Below are 11,382 nucleotides of genomic sequence, written 5' to 3'. Positions count from 1 at the left end.
TCACAGAACTGCTCATCCCTTCCAGCACACCACTTTCACCAGAACAGTGGGCCCAGTCAATGCAGTACATGTACACGTTAACAGCTTAAAGGGATGCATCTTGGCAGTAACGACACAAGTTTTGGTGATTTTGCTGAAATCACTTGCTGAAAGTTATAGAGCTTTTGGTAATATTGGAAACAAGATATGTGCTCCTAATCCTTGATGCTAAGCTCAGTATGGCCTTTATCTAATATTTACATTGACCAGTAAGCAGCTTTCAGTAGGACACTTCTTTTGAAGAGGCACTGAAAGGGTGAACATTAATCATTTGCTTAAACTAGTGTATAGGACACTTGATTGTAGGTAAATGAATGGCAAAGAATACTTGATACGTCTCCAGATAACACCCAAATAAGAACTCATACTATCAGGAAATTCTGTACTAGAAGTCTATTGTTACCTTTATTGTAAATTATCACAGATTCACAGTATTGCTGAGGTTGGAAGGGACCGCTGGGGAATGTCTAATGCAAGACCCCTGCTAAGAGCAGGGCCAGCTAGAGCTGTTGCTCAGGACCACGTTCAGTCTGCTTATGAATATCTCCAAGGATGGAGACTGCACAACCCATTCGGGTGTCCTGCTCCAGTGTTTAGTTACCCTAGCAACAACAAAAACAAGCTTTATTTTCATGCTTAAAAAGAGCTTCTTGTATTCAGTTTGTGGCTGCATTGATGCATAGGTTTATCCTTATCCAGATGCAGGACTTTGGATTTCCTTTTCCTGAGGTAAAGGAGATTCTTGTTGTCCCATTTATTCAGCCTATCAAAGTCCCTCATCTTCTTCCTGATGCTGATATATCTGCATAAGCTCCTCTTGTTGCCTTGGATGTCCCTCACCAAATACAATTCCATGTGGTCATTCACTTTTCTAATCCAATACCTGCACGTAAAAAAAAAAAAAAAAAAAAAAAAAAAGCACAAAACTCTTTATCTAAAATGCTTCTCAGGGAGAGTTTGGACATATGGCCAAGTGAATGAATTATTTTGCACTTCATTGTCAGTATTTTCCACCTGCACTGAGAGGACAATTTACAGAAGTTACCTTAACTGAATCAGACACTTTTATTCTGATTAAGAACCACAAAATTTAGCAACAGTGCCTATGCAACAGTGCCTAGGGCTATGCACAGTGTAGCTGCTTCAAGGACATTCAATACAAATAAACTGCTATAAGGCAGCAGGTAAGGCAAGTAGTGTATTTCTCTATGCAAACAGGGAGAATGTTCCTTTCTAAGACCATTCATGCCACCTATAACCTTCCAGATTCTGCTCACTTATTAGCCAGCACTGATTACCCTGCCCTGTATAACTACAACTGATGTCAAGACACACTGATGATCCTAGACTTTATTCTATATAGAACAGACTTCATTCTATATTCTATATTAAATACAATTCATATGCCTAGGTGGCCAAGAAGGCCAAGGGCATCCTGGCCAGTATCAGAATTAGTGTTGCCAACAGGAGCAGGGAAGTGATCATCCCTCTGTACTCAGCACTGGTGAGGCTGCACCGTGAATACTGAGTTCAGTTTTGGGCCCCTCACTACAAGAAAGTCATCAAGGAGCGTGTCCAGAGAAGGGCAATGAAGCTGGTGAGGATTCTGGAGCACAAGTCTTATGAGGAACAGCTGAGAGAGCTGCAGTCTGGAGAAGTAGAGGCTCAGGGGAGACCTTACTGCTCTCTACCTGAAGGGTGGCTGTGGAGAGGTAGGAGTCATCCTCTTCTTCCATGTAACTAGCAATTGGACTAGAGGGAATGGCCTCAAGTTGCACCAGGGATGATTCAGGTTGGACATTAGGAAAAATTTCTTCTCCAAAAGAATGGTCAGGCACTGGAATGGGCTGCCCAGGGAGGAACTGAGTCCCTGGAGGTGCTCAAGAAATATTTAGATGTTGTGCTGAGGGACATGGTTTAGTGGGGAAATGTTGATGGTAAGTGGATGGTTGGATTGGATAATCTTGGAGGAATTGGTGAATCTTATGATTCTATGAAATAGTGGTGTATTAAGGCATGACTTAACGGTGACAAACGTAGAGACCTGAACCAAACCTTCAGAGGCTGACAGCCAAAGGGAAGAAGGTAATACAAATGAGTTGGTAGGCTGACTACACACTTAGAAAGAAAGGAACTATCAGAAAATATATGGCTGGAGTGGTACAATACAGGTATGCTAAACTAAAATCTTCTAACAGTTCTCTGATAGCCAGAATGTTGCACTATCTGGGCAAGGCAACAGCAATTCTGTGCTAATGTAATGCCTCTGGAGGGGAGAAAAGCCCTTTTCAGTCTAGTGCCTACATGCTCTTTCCAGCTGTAAAGGAGGGAAACTTTCCAAGCTCAGTGGGATAATGGAAAGGATCATATAATTAAGAAGGCTAGGCCGAAAAGCATTCGTGTCCATCTTAGTCAATCTAAAGTTAGCACCTTGGGCAACCAATTAGTATAATTAAATCAGTTTGTCAATTATGCTGGAAATACATGCATCAAAGCAAAGATGATTCAAAAGTTTCTCAGACTAATTTTGTCATTATTTCAGAAAAATCTAGCTAATTATGATACATACTGTTTAAATATTAACTCATAAGCAATGGTTTCATTTTGTGCAAATATTCTTGTAGCATCTTGCTTACAAAATAGTGTCATAGTGAATAAAATATTTTAGTAATATTACTGATTACATTTCATAGAATCAGTTAGATATTCCCACTGCTTTCCCAATTCTTTTGTTGCTCTTACATCAGTTGCCACGTGTTTGTGAAGTGAAAAGAATGGTGAATTGCCTAGTGCCACCAGCTGCTGTCCAGTGAAAAAATTACTCATAGAATCATAGAATTGTTTGAGTTGGAAGGGACACTTAAAGGCCATCTAGTCCAACACCCTGCAATGAACAGGGACACCTGCATCTATGTCAGGTGCTCAGAGCCCTGTACAGCCTGTGTCTCCAAGGACAGTGCATCCACCATATCTCTGGGCAACCTGTTCCTATGCTTCACTACCCTTATTGTCAAAAACTTTTTCCTCCTATTCAGTCTGAATCTCCCCTTGTCAGTCCATATCTCCCCTCATCTCATACTATCGCTTTCTGAGGAACAGCAATAGCAGCTGGAGTTGGTGAGGGCCAGAAGCTCCTAAGCTGGACATAGAAAAGGACACATGCCCATAAACTTATCTGCATTTTGTCGTCTGATTTCTGTACAACTCAGGAGGTGCCTTACTGTGAAACAGGTACAGTAGCCAAGCTTGCTGTGGAGCACTGCAAAACCAAAGTGATTGCAATCTCTAGATAAAAGGGGGTGTGCAAAGCCACCAGGCTGTAGCCTCACATTAACTCCTCCAAAGCAGGTCTTGAGTGAGGGACACAAAAGGAAAGAGAATGAGGATCCCCAGTCTTTCAGGAACCTGACGAGTGAGGATGTCCTCAGCCTCGCAGAAGCTTTAGACATTTCTCACAAGTAGTTTAGTTTTTTTTCAATTTTTTTTTTTTTTTTTTTTTTTTTTTGGTAGATGTGCTGGTTCTTCTTCTAATTCCTTCAGAGTTGGAACTACCACAGGAGAATGCCCCCAATGTGACACGCTTGCAAGGTGGTTGCAAAGTGCACTAGCATGTACTGTATTAAAAAAAATAAAAATACTCAAATTTCTTCACTTTCAAGGGAGATTCTGGCTTCTGTCAAATCCTTCATCTAGTCTATCTCTGTAGAATAAATATTGCCCAAGGAACCAGTTGTGGCTTTGGCTCTGTTGCTTTCAGTGTGCTTATGCTAGCAGTGAGGTTGACCTGGCACAGTGGCCTTTCAAAGCATGTATTTTGCTGCCACTTTAGAACAACAACATTTCCAAAACTATCCAGTGTCCTCATGGCCAAGAGCTTAGGATGGAATAGATGTCTGTAGGTTTGCCTGTTGCTGTACTGGGACTGCACCTGAGGAGCTGTCTGCAGCCAGCCTCACTTCTCCCTGGCTCCCCTGGGTACAGCTGGCATGGAAAAAGTGAGCAGGGCTTGGAGAGACTACAGGCATGGTGGGGAAGTTTTGTGTCCTTGATTTTTTCCTGTAGGATTGCTAGGGGCTTTGCCTCAGAAATGGAAGAGTTTCTGCAATTCCTTTGTATAGTGCCTGCAATTAACTAAAAACCTCTGGGAGAGAAGCTCTACTGAATGAAATGTTCTGTAGAAATATTTTATTATCATTGTCAAAAGTGATTTTGAAACCCTGCTTATTTGTGTTTTGTTTTTCCTACTTTGGTTCCTTTAGAAAAAAGGCATAATACTACAGAAAGGCAAAATAATACTGAATAATGTGACACGATACCATCTTTTTCCATTGCTTTAGTTTCTGGATGTGTATTATCTTTCTCAGCAGTCATCATTGCACTAAGCAGATATAAGCTCTTATTAGGAGACTGCATAACAGCTTAAATTGCACATTGCAATCACCTTGAATTTGCTTGTCTGCCCTTCAAGCAAATTCTAAGCCAGAAAATCATTAATAATACCTCACTACTCCTGATACAGTTCTTTTTATAAACAATTCAAGTGTTAATAAATTAAATTCATTCAAAGAAATAGTATCCCGTGCTCTTGGAACTGAAAACAAACCCTGTCACTTTACTGTTTTCTAATTAAAGCTGGACAAACACATGATTTCTGCTTTGGAAGCAGCCAGTAAAGAAGCAGCACACATTACTCATCTGCTCTTCTCTTCTGAGGCCAGTATCAGTTGGAAGCTGCACATAAATATTCTCGCTGTTGAATAAACAAATGTCAATAGATGTATGGAGAAGACATCTCTTGATAAACAGTCTTTTATTAGTCTGCTTACACAAACTGTTACCAGTGGAAGAGCATGGCCTCCTGTGTGTTTGCTCTTGCTATCTATGAGTTTGTACAAGTCGATGTGTGCACGAGCCCCAGTTGGTGTGGCTGCACATCACGTCAGCAGTGCTGCATCAGCTGTGTGACCCAGCAACATACAGCAGTTGCCATTGTGCTGCTCCATCACAAATCATCTATTGCAAAAGAGTCTGTGGCTGAAGGACCAGATTAATGCTTTGGATCTTAAAGCAGTAGGGCCAAAATTTATACCGACCAACAGGTATATGAACAATGCCTTGAAAAGACACTTTGGTTCAGTTCTTTGGCTGTGTGCTTCAGCCTTGCTTTGAACCTTCACATCCTCTGGTTTCTTTTTGTTGCTCATCAAAGGGAGATAAAAAGAATAAAAATCTTTGTTCCAACGGTGATAAAAGCACGCAAGGGAGAGATGACATCCTGCATCTTCCTTCAAATCAGCCAGTCAGTTTGAGAGAATGCTTTGTGCGTGGTTATGAGCAGTGCAGGAGGGGAATGTAATGCCAGGACAGTTTGCTTCCTCCTTCTGCAAGCTAGCAATGAGCATTTGCAGAAAAAAATATTACTTTTTCCAGTGACTCACATATATTTCTATGAAAAACATACATCCCTCTGTGGGAAGGCAAACAGTGTCAAATGGTAGACAAAAAATCCTGACTCCTGTGAGTTGCACACCAGAATCCTCATTTGGATGTGGTCATGGTCTATCTGCTCTGAGTGTCTCTGCTATAGCAGGGGTTGGCCCAGGTCACCTCCAAAGGTCCTTTCCAACCCCAAACCATCCTGTGACTATGTACAGAAATAAAAGCATATATTAATTCTGATCAGAAGCCTAAAGTAAGTTTCTATAAAGGTATTTTTCACTCTGCTCAAAAACTGAAATGATTATGTTTGCTAATGTCATGGTCCACTTACTCTTCAATTTTTCTACTGGAAGATATTCTCACAAAGGTCTGCCCTGACTACTGCTCTGGAGATGTAGTGATGAGGCACAGAGGCGAGGTAAGATTTCCATTGTCTTACTCAGCAAAAAGACATGAAGTTTCCTTCCGCCTTTGGGACACTCATTGATTAAGCAGTATCAACACCAGTACTGACAAATTTGTGAAGGAGGCTATCATTAACCAAGCTTTCCAATGGTCCTAAAAGAAGTCCTCAAGCAAAATAATTAATTAGGTAAAAGATAAAATAAGTGCAAACCTTTAAAAATATTTTATCTCATATCTCCTCTTGCTCTCTTGGTTTTGGTGTTCTTTTGTTGTTGTTATTTGGCTGGTTGGCTTTCCTTTTTATTATTATTTTGGCCTGAAAAGATAGAATCATAGAATCAGAAAAGTTGGGAGGGACCCAGAAGGATCATCGAGTCCAACTCCTGGCTTCACACAGCACCACCCAAAATCCAAACTCTAGGTGATTCTGTAATTCTGTGATTCTGTGTTTGAAAGCGTTCTACAAACACTCCCTGAACTCCTGCAGCTCAAGGCCGTGCCCACAGCCCTGTGCAGGCTGTTCCATGCCCACCGCCCTGTGGTGCAGACCCTTTCCCTCACCCCCAGCTCCCCTCCCCTGCCGCAGCTCCATGCCGTTCCTCGGGCCCTGTGGCTGTCACACAGAGCAGAGCTCAGCGCTGCCCCTCCGCTTCTTTTGTGAGAAATTTGGCCCAGTATTGGCCCAATCCTAACCTGCACCACCAAGAAGCAGACAAAAACCCTTGGGGTTTTATTACTGTGAGAGTGGGTAAATGGAGCTCACTGATAGCCCCTTGGTGAGATTCTTTGGCAGTACATTCAGCTGAATCCAAGGCAAGGCAGTTAATATGGCTCTTGCTACAGTGGCAAGGCAGTGGTTTTTTGTTCCTTGAAAATATCATGATTTCTCCTTATTCATAATCTGTGAGCACTCTTTTCTTCCACATATATCAGTAGGAGGCTGGATCCCTGCTGTGATTCCTTTATCATGGATTAAATTAAGTAACATCAGAAATGACAGACCAATTATAATTAAGTTGCATCAGGGATAAATTAGGACCAATTATTTAAGATCTGTAGGTGCTTTTAACACTGTTTGAGTATAAATAATAAGAAAAGAAGTTTATAAGCACCATCCATTATCCAGGTTTGAATGTGCCATTTAGTTATCACACAGTTATGGCAGTCCTTCATCTTTAGCTGTCTAAGTGGGCTGATTTTTCTTAACATCTTAACACTTTCACTGATCTGTGTCTCATTCAGTTATTACTTTCAATTGCCAACAAGCCGCCTCGCTTTCTTTCAAACTACACTCTTCTCAAAGCCACTGCCAAAAGTAGAAAAAACAAAATCCTTTTTCCTTAAGTATAGTGCAGCTTATTTTTCTTATTATGATCTTACTTTGCAGTGCTTCTACAGAAAACGCTGTACAAGGTACATATATGTTGGCAGAATTGCTGCAAAGTCAAGAGCAGAGGAAGAAAAAATGCAAACTTCATCTCATTATCTTTAGGAGCCTCCACATAAAACTGTAAATGGGTGTTTTTAATAAAGCTTTCCAGCCCTCACCATTCAGTACTAATTAAAGCTTTGTATAAATTCACACATTGTGTCACAAGCGCTGAGAATGTATGGGAAAATGGAAAATGCAAGCACTGCTGACAGCCATGTGACCTGTTACTTCTGCATATTTCAGTGGTATTTGTTTTGAACAAGAATTTTACAGGGGAAATTAATGCTGTCCTATCAAAAGAGCTCTCTTATGCGTATATATATATATTGCTAGTCCAAGCAGTACAGGGACCTGGAATACAAATTTGAACAAGGCTCTGACTTAATACAAACACACAGAAACATGCAGCCTCCACCCAAGAGCCTTGCAATGCCATTTAAAGCAAGTTGCAAGCAATAGGAACAACAACCAAGAGGCAAGAAAGAGGTTAGAAGACGAGAAGTCTTTCCAAGAGCCAGCTGCCTTGTTTAACTCCAGGATATCTGGGTGTGGTGGTTTCCTGATTGTATGAGGTCCCTCTCTTCTCTTTCACCAATGAAATGGTGGTTGTGCAGCCAAGGAACTGTGCAAGGCAAAACCTTGTGAGATGATGTTCTCATTAACAGAAACAAGAGTCTCCTGGGAACATCCCAGCTTTGAAGACACTCAGTCTGATTTCCTTTCAAGAGGACACTGGAGAACACCCGGGGAAATTTGGCATGTGATCACACTGATCACATAAGATAAGATGGCACTTATTGGAACAGGCTGCCCAGGGTGGTGGTGGAATTGCTGTCCCTGGAGGTGTTCAAGGTGTGACATGGTTAGTGGGCATGGAGGGGATGGGCTGGTGATTGGAATATATGATCTTAGTGGTCTTTTTCTATCTCAGTCAGATTCTACATGAGGCAGCACTGCTGGAACGAGTCCTTTGCAAATGGCTGTGTGTTAGCTCACCTGCAGCTCTGCAGTATAGCTACTACAGGCACTGCAGAGCAAATCAGCTAGAAATTATGAATCCACTAATAAAGAGTGATTTTTAGTGTTTATTGGACAGATCTGTGCTGAACTTCAGTAAAGGTTGTTGCAGGTGGTTATAGGGGCTATCGATTTTGTACGTGGATGTATGTGTTTGATTGATTTCTCACTGCCCTGGATTTTGGACAATCACATGCAAATACCAAAAAAAAAAAAAAAAAAAAAAAAGATGGAAGTATCTGCCAAATCAGACTGGTAGCAAGCATTTTATGCAGCTGTCAGTGACTACATGGCTGGAGAATCAGACCCTTCTGTGAAGGCACTGGGCAGACACCAGGCTCCAAAGGCTTCCTGGGACAGTCAGAGATAGGAATAACTTTGCTGCCATTCATTACATGTTAGTGCATTCATTCTATATTGTAGTTGCTGTATTGTGTTCCAAATGTGTTATTTTAGCAGTCTTTTTTGTTACCAAGACTCAACAGATCATGCACAAAACCAAATTGTGACTTGGCAGTCACAACATTAGTCTGCTGCACATTGAAACAGACTGTTGAAAGAGAATTCTTTAACAGCAAAAATCCAGCACCTGGCAAGCAGAATGTTTTGTAAGGAGATTGGTTTATTTCATTTGACAGTTTTATTAAAGTTTAATCACCTTCTCAATGCTCGCATTGTCTAATACTCACTGTTCCTATGGCCTAAATCAGGATTTTTAAAAAGGACGAATACTTATTTTTCTGATTCTCAAACACAGTGCATTTCTGCTGTCTTTCATTATTAACAGTAAATCAGAGAAAGAAATTGGTGAGATAAAATGAGGCAATAAAGCAAAATTAAAGTGCTGTCAACTCTAGACTTGTCAGGAATTTAATGAGCTCTGCAATAAAGGGTGCTGATTACAGGCAATATTTCACAGTTCCATTTATCGCTCAACAAAATGATACACTTCTAGGAGACAACTGAAACTGTTCTGATTTGAGGGAGGTGCTTACCGACAAGACAGATAGCTGCTGCAGGCAGGTGCCTTTCCTACTGTGCTCCATCTAAAGGCTGTGTGAGTTGTACAAGATTAAAGCCCCCTCATACACAGTGTTTGCTCCATGAAAAGCTTATACAGCAGTAACAGAACACCTGTTTTTCTGCCAGCCATTCCTATGGTTTTATGCAGATCCCAGGTTCCTCCCATTTCTCATGGAGGTCAAAGCTTCTCCCATGGTGAAGGAATGCAGCACAGCATGGTAAGGGTTCATAGCCAAATGTTTAGTAGATTGCTGTGTACTCCCTCGTCCCATTAAGCAGACACCCTTGGGCAGCCAGCCCTTCTGGGGACAGCCTTAGGGCAAACACTGAAGTTCAAATTTATGTCATAGGGACCATAGTGAGACATCTTAATTGCTCTGTCACTGCCCCAGTACCTGGGACACTCACGTCCATTGTATTGTGAAAATCATCAAGAATATATGTAGGAACTTAAAGGTGGGTTTTTCAGCTGGGTCACACCTGTTGTTTACCTTCACTGTGGTTTTTTTCCCAACCATGAATCTAGTAATTTCTGTAGGTTGCTTTCACTTCATGGTCATGCAGATGAGAAAATGAGGTCAGTCAGATCTGCTGGATGTCATTCACTGCCTATTTGCATTTGTGTAACTTAATTTAGTTGCCAAGCCTTGTGAAAACAAGAGAGAAATGAGGATCTGTCAGCACAGTGACTCACACCTGGTGGGTGTGCACAAGCTGCATCCTAAGTGTCTTCCTTAGTGGGGAATGCACTTGGAAACTGATCCTTTGTGTCCACAAAGGAAAGACAGATTGAATAACTACACAAGAGACTTCAACGTGGACACAGGCACTTAGAGTTCCTAAAGCTGAAAACTGTTTCAATTGCAGATGCACTTTTATGCTATGTGTTATTTTTGGCTGCAGTCATGGAAGAAAACATTGGCTGGCTTTCTTGTTATTAGCAGAGCTTAAGAAGATTACATCAAAGCTAAACAAAAAGGCACTTTTAGAGCTTAAAGCTATGCCATGTCAGTCCAAGTCTTGAAAATTTTTATTCAGCCTGGTGGCCTGACTCACACAACTGCTTCCTCCTTATCAGAGCCCTGCTCATCTAAAGGAGTGCCAAAGAGTGAGAAAATCTGATCATGTATTGCCTGTAGCTGACTCAGTACAGCTCTAAGATTCAATACATTTGTATTACTGAAACAGAGACATTTGTATGCATGAAGATTTTAGGTGATACCTGGAACAACAATGTGCAGTATTAATTAAAAAACCCATTACTTCGTTCTGATCACATTTTGTCACTTATGTGCTATCAAGACATCAGAACATCAAGATGGACACACATGTCCCTTCCCACCTCTGCCACTATGTGATGCTGTGAATATTATGCAAGACTATGGCAGACATTCTGGGTAATCTAACAAGGACAGGGGGAAAAAAAAAAGCAAACCCAGAGTTAAACATGACCATTATCAATAGTTTATACCTTGTAAGTGTACATAAAACTGGTCTTGGCATCGACTTGTAAATTACTCAGCCCTGAGTAGGTTAGGGCAAGCCAGGTAGCTATGGGACATTTTCTGGTATCCTTGAAAACGTCAGCCAAGGCATATAGAGTGTCATTTTGTTTTTTGATGCATGCCAAATCACTTTTGAATTGAGATTTCTAGAAGTGATTTTCTTTTTTTTTGGGTAGTCTCTGGAAAATGCTATCAAGGCTGTGACAAAGACTTACTGCTTCTTTAATAAAGTAAACCCAGTAAATGCTGGAGAAAATAAAAGAACTCCTTTTGTCTCTGGATATGGCTAGGTGAAGAAGACCCAAATCTTCTGGAATTAATGACAAAATGCAACAGCCTGAAAGCTGTCTGATCAATAAGCAGGGAGTTCCTGGACTGGCAGTTTCCTTTGGATCATCACAGTCCATAGACATTATCTTTCATCTTCCTCTTATTTTCCAAATAGGAAATCTAACCAATGGACACACACAGCTCAAGGCACCTTTAGCCCAGCATCACCTGCATTATCCCACGCACTTTGGG

At 41.2% G+C, this 11,382-nt stretch overlaps 1 long non-coding RNA gene across 1 annotated transcript; it reads right to left on the bottom strand.

The window, feature by feature from the left end:
• Positions 1-287: 287 nt before the first annotated feature.
• Positions 288-10,026, bottom strand: LOC149920247 (uncharacterized). The gene is made up of 3 exons (XR_016470793.1): positions 9,847-10,026; positions 6,095-6,199; positions 288-922 (listed from the first exon to the last, which is right to left on the bottom strand). It is a non-coding gene; the product is annotated as an uncharacterized LOC149920247 (long non-coding RNA).
• Between the last annotated feature and the right edge of the window lie 1,356 nt (positions 10,027-11,382).

The sequence above is a fragment of the Phasianus colchicus genome, chromosome 1, assembly GCF_987193195.1.
Source record: "Phasianus colchicus chromosome 1, bPhaCol1.hap1.1, whole genome shotgun sequence".
Taxonomy (NCBI): domain Eukaryota; kingdom Metazoa; phylum Chordata; class Aves; order Galliformes; family Phasianidae; genus Phasianus; species Phasianus colchicus.
Note: the sequence above shows the minus strand (reverse complement) of the source record. Positions and strands in the feature narration are given on the sequence as shown.